At 36.8% G+C, this 12,041-nt stretch overlaps 1 pseudogene; it reads right to left on the bottom strand.

Moving 5' to 3' along the window:
* Positions 1-4,692: 4,692 nt before the first annotated feature.
* Positions 4,693-4,928, bottom strand: LOC128626916 (protein BRICK1-like; annotated as a pseudogene).
* Positions 4,929-12,041: the final 7,113 nt, after the last annotated feature.

A 12,041-nucleotide genomic window follows, 5' to 3' on the forward strand; every position in this document is an offset into this window, starting at 1 on the left:
TAGCCAGAGGAGCCACAAGCAGGAGGCGGGGCGGGAGCCTGGGGTCCTGGCAGCTGCGCTCAGTTCCCTTGGGGCTCGTTGTCCGCCTTGCCCTGCCCGCGCCCGTCCTCTGAGCCCCCTCCCGCCCCGAGGCGGAGAATGTGTCACCGTAGGCAATGTGCTTTCAGAGGTTTATTTTTGACGCCTCGAATGAGTATTTCAGTTTTCCACACTCGCTGTGCAGTCAGGATGATGATGAGGCTGTTTCTTTTGATTTCTCCTGCTGAAGTAGTTTTAGGAAGCCCACAATGACTTCAAATCTAAAAAGAAAGGTGCGTGTTTGCGTTCGAGGCCTAAAGAATTGGAATTTCCAGAATGGTAATTAACGGGTCTTTACTGCATTTATACTTTTGACTAAAGGCACAGATTAAACATCTCTCACTCCGACCCAAACCAAACGCAAAAGAACTCCCTCAAGTACTTTATTTCCGTAGAAACTGTTGAATCGGCGGCCTTGGGAAGGCGGGCACAGTGGTGCGCTTTGAGGAAGCTGGTGACTCTGTGGGAACCCGGGCTGGGGTGGCGTGGAGACTGGTGCCTCAGAACGGCCTTGGTGGGCGAGGAGCTGAAAGGTTTTCTAAATGCTCGGGAAGGCTCCCTCGTGCACAGAGAAGTCACAAGGCAGAAGCAAGAAAGACTCAGCTGAAAATAAAGGTTGAAAAAGGAAGTTAGAAAAGAAGCCTGCAGGTAGCACTGATCACTACTCACCGCGCCGAGTCTCACGACCCCCGGGCTTTTGCTCCCTGCTTTTACCGCCCCAACCCCGACCTCTTGATCTCCCCTCATCCAGAAACCCTGCAGGTCTTTCCAGGCTCGGTTTAAATACCGCTTGCTCTCAGTCACAAGGTTAAGAGAATTAGACCTTTCAAGTCCCAACTCCAACAATCTGTGATTCTACGCCTTCCCTAGCCACCTCACTCAGGCCACAGTGATTTTGCATTTTTGTTTACCGTTTTATTACTCTAAATTTAGTCTGTATTCTAAGCTTACTCAGTTTCAACTCCCACCTTCACCTGCTCCCAAATTAGCATAAAGTCAGCCACCTTGGAGGAGCAAATATTTGCTAATGTTGATGGTGACAAAGGAGGAAATTGGAATGCTCCCTAGCACAGTTAGACACCGTGATACACTTAGGATTCTCAAGCAAATACTTTCCATTGCAGCCATTAACTACGCAAATGCTGTGGCTGGCACATAACTAGCCACTTCAAGGCCCTGGTGCACAGGGGGAGAAAAAGTCCTTCCATGACACTCTAGTTCATTTCGAAGGAAAGAACTGTTCCCCAACCCTGTTCTGCCCTTAACTCCCTGACATCTCCCCCTCAGCCTGTAGCCTCAAAAGCCCTTTCTCTGTCTTTGAAAGCTTCAAGCTACTGCCCTCTCCTTTTCTTTACCTAACTATAATTTTGAAATGTTTTTAAAATATTGAAGTAAGATATATGGTCACTAAAGAAAACTTGGAAAGTATAGAAAAGATCACTCATAATTCCTTCGCACACAAACAACCTGTTCATATTTTAGTTTATTTTTTTCTAGTCCTTTTATTTCTCTGCACAGATCACCATCCCAAAGTTATTTAGAAATATAAGTACATTAGGAATGCCAAAAGTAGAGTGTCACAAAGAAAGGTAACTGACTGACTATCAAGAGCCCTTTCTAGATGGCATTACCTTGGTGTTCTCAACTTCAGTCATGCAGTCTCAGAAACTTGATCCCCTTAGGGTCTCAGCACTGGTCATACTCAGGAGGTTGACTCATGCCAATTCCCACATAAGAGACTGATATGTGAAAACCAGGATGCTGGCTGATAATGAGAAATAGAACTGTGACAATTTGTTAGCCTAACCACCACGTTCCTAACTTTAATAATATATAAACCTCACTCTTTTCCAAGTGCTCTTTTATTTTATACAATAACCCTATGAAGTAAATACAACACTATCGTTAACCCCATTTTAGAGATGGAGGCAAATGAGGATTAAGTAACTAAATAAATCTGCTTTGTCCATGTTAGCATCACTGACTCTCCCTTTTCTACACGACCATAGATCACTGACACACTCTTTCTTTAGATATGTCAAAATTGTGAACCAAGTTATATTCAAGTCTTACCTGTCTAGAGGCCATTATGTTTCTTGAGGGTGATTTTTCCATCTGATTCATTGTACATTATTTTATAGGTTAACATGGATAAAATTTTACTTCAAAGTTCCTGGGAATATTTTATTATTTCTCTCTTGGAAGCTTTAATTAGTAATTTTCAAAAATCCAAAAATCATAAACTTTATTCTTTATATTTTCTATAGTTTTACATTTTATGTTAATGTCTACAGTAATCTTTTTTTCTAGATGTCTTACAGTTTGTTTAGCTATTCTCTTATTATTAATTAATACAGTAATCCCATATTAACCATAGGGGACACATTCTGAGACCCCAGTGGATGCATGAAACCACAGGTAGTACTGAACCCTAATATGCTATGTTATTTTTATATACCATGATAAAGTTTAATTTATAGATCAGGCACAGTAAGAGATTAACAACAATAACTACTAATAAAATAAAATAAAATAAATATAAAAACATAGCGGAATAAAATTTACGCGAATGACTTTGGGGCCATTATTAAATAAAATAAAAGTTACTTGAATACAAGCACTGTGATAGTGTGACAGTTAATCTGATAACAAAAATGGCTACTAAGAGACTAATGGGTGAGTAGCATAAACAACATGGATACACTGCACAAAGGGATGACTCAAGACTTGGGATAGACCAAGGAAGACTACCTGAAATTTCATCACACTACTCAGAGTGGCAAATGATATAAAATCTATGGATTGTTTACTTCTGAAATTTTCCATTTAATATTTTTCAGGCTGTGATTTACCATGGGAAACTGAAACCCCAGAAAGGGAAACTGTGGATAAGGGCGTGGGGGAACTACTGTAATAAATATTTTATTATCAATTTTCTTGAACAAATAGTTAATAAACTATTTCCTTTTCATTATTTCCCATTCACTCTAATTTTTAAAAAATATTATATAGATAACATATGAGAACATTCTTCATGAAAAAGCTAAAATGTTACCTATGTCTACCACCAATAATCAGTCTCCTTTATCTCCTTTCCCAAAGGTAACCATTGTAATGGGATGAGTTTGTATCCTTCCAGATTTTTCCCTATGGATATATGTGTGTGTGTGCAGAAGTGCATATAAAATATTGTTTTATGTGGATTATTTAAATATAAACAGTATTATACTGTACCTACTATTTTGCAGATTGCCTTATTCACCCAAAATTATGTCATGGAGATCTAGTCATGTTATTACACAGAGATCTGCCTTATATGCCATGGTTTGTGTTTCTCTATTAATGAGCATTCAGTTTCTCTCCAGGTTAGAACTCTTGAAAATAGTACTTCAGTGAACATACATATATGTTTTGTGAATGCATACATGTGTTTTGGAAATAGGAATTTACAATTTCAATATAAGTATTTAAGTGACAAAGCCATTTAAATTATCTGCACCAGGGCTGGCTGATTTGGCTCAGTGGATTGAGCATTGTTGGCCTTTGAAGCCAAAAGGTCACTGGGTTAATTCTTGCTCAGGGCACATACCAGGTTGTGGACCAGGTCCCCAGTTGGGGGCATGAAAGAGGCAACTGATCAATAATACTTTCCCTCTCTTTCTCCCCTCTCTCTAAAAATAAATAAATAAATAATCTTAAAAAATAAAAATAAATTATCTGCATCAACCAGTACTTATAGAACACCTCATTTCATCCATCCTTACAAATATTTGATGTTATTGAACTTTAATTTTAAGCAAACTGATAAGTGCAAAATGATATATTAATTTGTTTCATTTACTTGAATGCTGTCATTGAATATCTTATGTTTATTTTATTTAATTGATTTTATTATATTATGTTTATTTATTTTATTTCTTCTGGTTAAATATTTAGTTATTTCTCTATTGAGCTTTTTAATTATTGACTTATAGGAATTTTTAAAAGTTATATATTCTGGATTTAAATTTTTTTAAGTTTTGAGGAGTTTATTAGGGAAATATCAGAGGCAGACACCTCAAGTGACAGGAAAAAAGCTCTGAAAATGTCCCTTCAAGCCCAGTGGGGGCCTGACCTTGATCTCCCCAGAAAGACAAAAAAATTGCTGGGTTAGCAACAACATGCTCTGGCAGCCACCTTGCCAGGGCATGAATATCTCAACCAGGACTGTCTACTGTCCCCCAGCAAAGGTGGAAAGGAGACAAAGACTGTTTATAGAATCAATGCAGAGGCAATGAGAGCTGTGAGGAAAGTTGTTGTGAGAGAGAGGTAGAAATGGGGAGGACCTTAACAAAGAGTCCCAAGCTTTTGGCTCTGAGCGCCTCAAATACATTGACAAGTAATTTTATAAAATGTTACTGAAAAGGTAAAATGCCTAATGTTTTCAAGAATTCCCCTGGACTTCTCCCCACATGCCCTTTCACATTGTCAGGTGTACATGGCAGAGCCCAAAGGTCACATTTTTAAAGAAAGAAACGCAAGAATAAAGAGAAAGGGGTTGAAGGCTGGTGGGAACTTTTCCCATGTAGGCCTATGTTCTGTAAAGCAACTTCCCAACAGCAGACTGGCACATTTCTAGGTGAAGAGCTCACCTTTTGTCGCCCATGCTTCAATGTACTATATTCTCTGTTCAAGCACTGTTAATTTCTCATTTAGTGTTGCGAGTCTTGAATGACAAAACATGTCGAACAACTTGAGGAAGTCCGTGGTTTTCTTCGTGCTGCTGCTGATGAACTCAGTTCATTCTGATTCACCCAGTCCTGGTGAATTTCCCACTGCACTGGATCCTCCTGTCCTGCAATGGCTGCCACCTAAGGAAGAACCTGGATTTTAACTTTGAAAACAAAAATCTAGAAGGACATTGCACATTTTCCCATAAGTGATTTGTCTATTAACATTATTTATGGTTTCTTTCTCTTTTTTAATTGTATTTTACTATTTATGCTATTACATTTGTCCCTCCTTTTCCCCCCTTTGCCTACCTCCACCCAGCCTCCCTATTCCCTCAGATGATCCCCACACTGTTATCTGAGTCCATGGGTAACACATGTATGCTCTTTGGCTAATTCCTTCATTTTCTTTCATCCAGTCTCCTTCCCCTTTGGCAGTTGTCAGTCTGTTCCATATATCTATTTATACTTCTGTTTCTCTTTTGTTAGTAAGTTTATTTTGTTCATTAGATTACACATATAAATGAGATCATATAATATCTGTCTTTAACTGACTGGCTTATTTCACTCATCCTAATAATCTCCAGGCCATCCACGCTGTTACAAAAGATAAAAATTCCTTCTTTTTTACTGCTGTCTAGTATTACACTGTGTAAATATACCACAGTTTTTATCCCCTTACCTATTGATGGACACTTAGGCTGTTTCCTAACCTTGGCTATTGTAAATAACACTGCTATGTACATATGGGTGCATATATGCTTTTGTATTGGGGTTTCAGGATTCCTAGGATATATTGCCAGAAGTGGAAACCCTTGGTCAAAAGGCAGTTCCATTTAATTTTTTGAGGAAATTCCATACTGTTTTTCGCAGTGGCTGCACCAGTCTACATGCCCACCAACAGTGTATTAGGGCCCCCTTTTCTCCACGTCCTCTCCAGCATTTGTCGTTTGTTGATTTATTGATGATAGCCATTCTGGCAGATGTGATATGATATCACATTGTGGTTTTAATTTTCATCTCTCTGATGATTAGTGATGTTGAGTATTTTTTTTCATATGTCTATTGCCCATCTGTTTGTGCTCTTTGGAGAAGTGTCTATTCAGGTCCTTTGCCATTTTTTAATTGGATTGTTTGTCTTCCTGGTGTTGAGTTGTATAAGTTCTTTATTTATTTTGGAAATTAAACCCTTGTCCTATGTATCATTGGCAAATATGCTCTCCCATACAGTGGGTTGCCTTTTCATTTTGTTGATGCTTTCTTTTGTCGTATAGAAACTTTTTAGTTTGCTGTAGTCTCATTTGTTTATTTTTTCCTTTGTTTCCCTTGTTCTAGGAGATATATCAGCAAGAATATTGCTACGTGAGATATCTGAGATTTTACTATGTTTTCTCCTAGGATTTTTATGGCTTTACAACTTACATTTAAGTCTTTTCTACATTTTGGGTTTTTTCCTGTGTGTGGTGTAAGTTGGTGGTCTAGCTTCATGTTTTTGCATCTGCCAGTCTAGTTTTCCAAACATCATTTATTGAACAGACTGTCTTTGCTCTATTGTATGTTCTTGACTACTTTGTCAAACGTTAATTGAACATAAAGGCTTGAGTTTATTTCTGGGCTCTCTGTTGTGTTCCCTTGATCTATATGCCTGTTCTTATGACAGTACCAGGCTGTTTTGATTACAGTGGCCTTGTAGTAAGTATATCAAGTATTGTGATCCCTCCAACTTTGTTCTGCTGTGTCAAGATTGGTGAGGCTATTCAGTTTCTTTTTTGGTTGCACATAAATTTTTGAAATGTTTGTTCTAGATCTATGAAATATGACATTGGTATTTTAAAAGGAATTGCATTGAATCTATAGATTGCTTTGGGGACTATGAACATTTTGATGATGCTAATTCTTATAATATAAGAATATGGTATATGCCTCCACTTATTTGTATCTTCTTCAGTTTTTCTTCAATGTTCTAGAGTCTTCCAAGTACAGGTCTTTTACCTCCTTGGTTAAATTTATTCCTAGGTGCCTTATTTATTTTTGTTACAATAATAAATGGGACTGTTTCTTAGTTTCTCTTTCTGATAGCTCATTATTGGTGCATAAAAATGCCATCAATTTCTGAGTATGGATTTTGTATTCTGCTACTTTGCTTAATTCAATTATTAGGTCTAGTACTTTTTTGGTGGAGCCTATAGGATTTTCTGTGTACAATATTATGTTGTCTGTGAATAATGATAGTTTTACTTCCTCTGTTACAATTTGGATGCTTTTTATTTTTTCCTTCTTGTTTTATCATTGTGGCTAGAGCTTCCAGTACTATATTGAATAAAAAGTGGTGAAAGTGGACATTCTTGTCTTGTACCTGAACTTAAGAGCTTTTAGTTTTTGTCCATTGTGTATTATGTTAGCTGTACATTTTTTATATATGGTTTTTATTATGTTAAGGCACATCCCCTCTATTCCCACTTTGCTGAGGGTTTTTATCATAAATGGATACTAGATTTAATTGCATGCTCTTTCTGCATCCAGTGATATGATCATGTGATTTTATCTTTTATTTTGTTTATGTGATGTATTACATTCATTGATTTGTAACTTGTACCAACCTTGCATCCCCAGGATAAATCATACCTGATTATGGTGTATGGTCTTCTTAATGTATTGCTATGCCTGATTTGCTAATATTCTGTTGAGGATTATAGCATCTGTGTTCATCAGGGATATTGCCTTATAATTTTATTTCTTTTTAGTGTCTATCTGGTTTTGGAATGAGGATAATGTTGGGTTCTTAAAAATAGCTTGGAAGCCTTCCTTTCTCTTGAATTTTTTGGAATAGGTTGAGAAGGATAGATGTTAGTTCTTTGAATGATTGGTAAAAATTTGCCTACGAAGCCATCCAGTCCAAGATTTTGTTTGCAGGGAGTTTTTTGAATACTGCTTTAATTTCATTAGCTGTTATCAGCTTATTCAAGCTTTTAAAATCCTTCCTTGTTCAGTTTTGGATGATTGTATGTTTCTAGACATTATCCATTTTGCCCAGGTTGTTCATTTGTTGGCATATAGTTGTTTATAATATTTTCATATCATCCCTTGTATTTCTGTGATATCAGTTGTTATTTCTGCTTCATTTCTGATTTTACTTATTTGTGTCCTCTCTCTTTTTTCTTGATGAGTCTGTTTAAAAATTTGTTAATCTTGTTTATTTTTTCAAAGAGCCAGCTCCTAGTTTCATTGATCTTTTGTAGTTTTTTTAGTCTCTATGTCATTTATTTCCACTCTGATCTTGATTATTTCCTTCCTCTTACTTACTCTAGGCTTTGTTTGTTTTTGTTTTTGTAGTTCTTTTTAGATGTATCATTAGATTGTTTATTTGAGATTTTTCTTGCTTCTTGAGTTAGGCCTATAGCACTATGAAATTCCCTTTTAAGGACTGCTTTCACTGTGTCCCATAGACATAGGGTTGTTGTGTTTATTTTCATCTTTTTCCTGGTATTTTTTATTTCTTCCTTGATCTTATTCATTGTTTAATAACATGCTATTTGGCCTCCATGTATTTCAATGCTTTTGAGTCTTTTTATTGAGGTTGATTTCTAATTTTATGCCATTGTGAGCCAAGAAGTTGCTTCATATGACTTCAATCTTCCTGACCTTTTTGTGACTTATTTTGTGTCCTAATATGTGGTCTATCTTTGAGAACGACCCTTGTGCACTTGAGAATAATGTATATTCTGCTGCTTGGAATGAAATATTCTGTAAATACCAATTAAATACATTAGATCTAGTGTGTCATTTAATGCAACTATTTTCTTATTGATTTTTTTCCTAGAACATCTATCCATTGATGACAGTGAGGTGTTAAACTTCCCTACTATGACTGTATTGTTGTTGATCTCTCAAAGTCCACTAAGATTTTTTTATATATTTAGGTGCTTATATATTGGGTGCATATCTGTTTACATCCTTGTTTATGAGATGTTTGCATCTTGTTTACATCCAACAAAAGGGTTATATCCTCTTGTTGAATTGATTCCTTTAGTATTATGTAGCGACTGGCCTTTGTTTTGAAGTCTATTTTCTTGGTTATAAGTATTACTACCCCCAATTTTTTTAATTTCCATTTTTATGGAAATTTTCCTCCACCCCTTTATTTTCAGCCTGTGTAAAGCTTTTGTTCTGAGGTGTGTCTCCTGTAGACAGTATATATATGGGCTATGTTTTCTTATTCATTTAGCTACTATATGTCCTTTTATTGGGGCATTTAATCCATTTACATTTAAGATTGTTATAGATATGTATTTATTTATTTCCATTTTTATTATACTTATGTTTGCCCTTTTATTTCTTTTTCTTCTTAAAGCAAGTCTTTTAATATTTCTCACAATGATGGATTGGTGGTAATGTACTCCTTTAGCCTTTTTCTTCTTCTGGGAAGTTGTTGGGGTTTTTTTGTCTCTAATTTTAAATAACAGCCTTGCTGGTAATCATGGTTGCCTATTCTTACTTTTCATCACTTTTAATACTTCAAGTTCATTTCTTCTCACCTGAATTGTTTCTGATGAGAAATCAGCTGAAAGTTTTATGGGATCTCCCTTATAAGTAACTGTCTCTCTCTTACAGCCTTTAAGATTCTCTCTTTGTCTCTACCTTTGCCATTTTAATTATGACATGTCTTGATGTGGGTTTTTGGAGGCTAATTTTTTTTAATTTCCTTTTTTAAATTCTTATTTATTTATTTTAGACAGAGGGGAAGGGAGGGAGAAAGACAGGGAGAGAAACATCAATGTCTGGATGCCTCTTGTGCGCTCCTCACTGGGGACCTGACCTGGCCCACAACCCAGGCATATGCCCTGACTGGGAATTGAACCAGCAACCCTTTGGTTCACAGGCCAGCACTCAATCCACTGAGCCACACAGCCAGGGCTCTTTGGGCTCATCTTGATTGGGAATCTCTATACTTCCAAAACTTGTGTCATTTCTTCCTTCACCATGTTAGAGAAATTTTCTGCCATAATTTCTTCCAACAGGTTCTCTATCACTTGCTCACTCTGTTGTCCTTCTTGTGCCCCTATGATGCAGATGTTCTTATGCTTGATGTTGTCTCAGAGGTCCCTTAAACTTTCCTTGTCTCTCTTAAGTATCTTTTTTTTTTCATTTTCTCTTTAGATGGATAATGTTATCTTGTCCTCTAATTCACTGATTCAGTCTTCTAATTCATCTGACTTGCTCTTGATTCCTTCTAGTGAATTCTTTATTTCAGATATTGTAAGCTTCATTTCTGACTGGTTCTTGTTTATGGTTTCCATGCCCTTTTTAATGCTTATTATCTAGTTGTTTAAGTTTTCATTGAGATCATCTATTGTTCCCCTAAGGTCCTTCAGCATCCTTATAATCATTATTTTAAATTTTTCAGGTGGTATTTGGGCTGCTTCCATTTCATTTATTCATTTTCATTATTTTATGGGGATTTCTCTTGTTCTTTGGGGCATTTTTCTATGTCTCCCCATTTGTTCTCTCTATGGTAAGTAGATATACTATGTCTCTGAAACTTGTTTTGATGATTTTTTAATGAAAGTATATTGTAGGGTTCAATGGCACAATGTTTCATATCATGGGAGTTCCATGCTCCAGGAGTATTTCTTGTAGCTATGTGCCCCCATTTTATAGTTGAGTCTTGAATGCTGTCAGCTCTTTCATGGGTAGGTTTAATCCTTCAAGCCTGAAGACCATAAGGGTAAACCTTGATTTTGTGCAGGGGATACCCCTTGAGGTAGTGTTGTTCCCAGTAGTGTCTAGTGCTTCCTAGTATCCCCCTTTGGGTGTACCACTTATGTGGCTAGTTGGGTCAAGCTGTGGTGTATTCTGAAACCTACTACTACTTTTGTTGGTTCTGGGCCCACTTGGGTAGGGTTCAGATACAGGTTGCTGTAAGACATTGTGTGCAGCAAGCATTGGACAACCAGTCTGTAGCTACCACATGCAATGGATTTTGTACATTTACTTTGTGTCCTGTATTTGTTTATTGTTTCTAACAGTTTTTGGTGGATTTTTAGGGTTTTCTGTATAAAGAAACATGTCATTTGCAAAAAGTGACAATTTTACTTCTTCATTCCCAATTTGAAAGCCTTTTTTTAAAAAAAGATTTTATCTATTTTAGAGAGGGAAAAGGCAAGGAGAAAGAGAGGGAGAGAAACATCAATGTGTGGTTGCCTCTTGAGTGCCCACCTACTGGGGACCTGGCCTGTAACCTGGGCATGCGCTGTGACTGGGAATCGAACCAGTGACACTTTGGTTCCCAGGCTGGCACTCAATCCACTGAGCCACATCTTCTACTGTCCCATTTGAAAGCCTTTTATTTCTTTCTCTTGACTGTATCATATCCTAAATTTCTATTTTTTCTACATGTGAACTTTTTGTTCTGTTTAATTGCTCTGTAGGTCTATTTATGTGCCAGCATCCTTTGTTTTTAATTTTTGAAGCTTTAAAATGATTGAATACCTGGTAGAGATACTAGCCACTACTCTTCTTTTTCAGAATTTCCTGGTTATTTTTAAAATATTTTATTTATTTTATTTTAGAGAGAGAGGAAGGGAAGAAGAAAGAGTGGGAGCAAAACGTTAAAGTGTGGTTGCCTCTCATGTGTCCCCTACTGGGGACCTGGCCTGCAACCCAGGCATGTGCCCTGACTGGGAATCGAACCAGCAACCCTTTGCTTCACAGGCCCGTGCTCAATCCACTGAGCTACACCAGCCAGGGCCCGGTTATTTTTCTTTACTTATTTTTCCATATGAACGTACAATCAATTTGAATAATTAAAAAATTCATTCTGTTGATATTTTATTGGAATGATGTTAACTTTCAAATTACTACTTTGAACAGACTATGAATAGAATTTAGAAACATAGGCAATTACACGTAATAATTACATTATAACATATGATATGTTTAATATTTTTCTTCATTGGCAATGCATAGTTTAATGCACTGTTCAAAATTGCTATGACCATGGTATATTAATGTAGCATATCCAGCAATCCTTGTACAATTCATCTTTGATGCTTTGTCTTCGATATTTTTTTAAAGATTTTATTTATTTATTTTTAGAGAGGAAGGGAAGGAGAGAAGGAGAGAAACATCAATGTGTGGTTGCCTTTCATGAGTCCCCTGCCTGAAACTGGCCTGCAACCCAGGCATGTGCCCTGACTGGGAATCAAACCCTGATCGTGTGGTTTGCAGACCCGCACTCAATCCACTGAGCTATTC

Source organism: Artibeus jamaicensis, unplaced genomic scaffold (assembly GCF_021234435.1).
Source record: "Artibeus jamaicensis isolate MK-2021 breed Jamaican fruit bat unplaced genomic scaffold, CSHL_Jam_final contig_2377, whole genome shotgun sequence".
NCBI classification, from domain to species: Eukaryota; Metazoa; Chordata; class Mammalia; order Chiroptera; family Phyllostomidae; genus Artibeus; species Artibeus jamaicensis.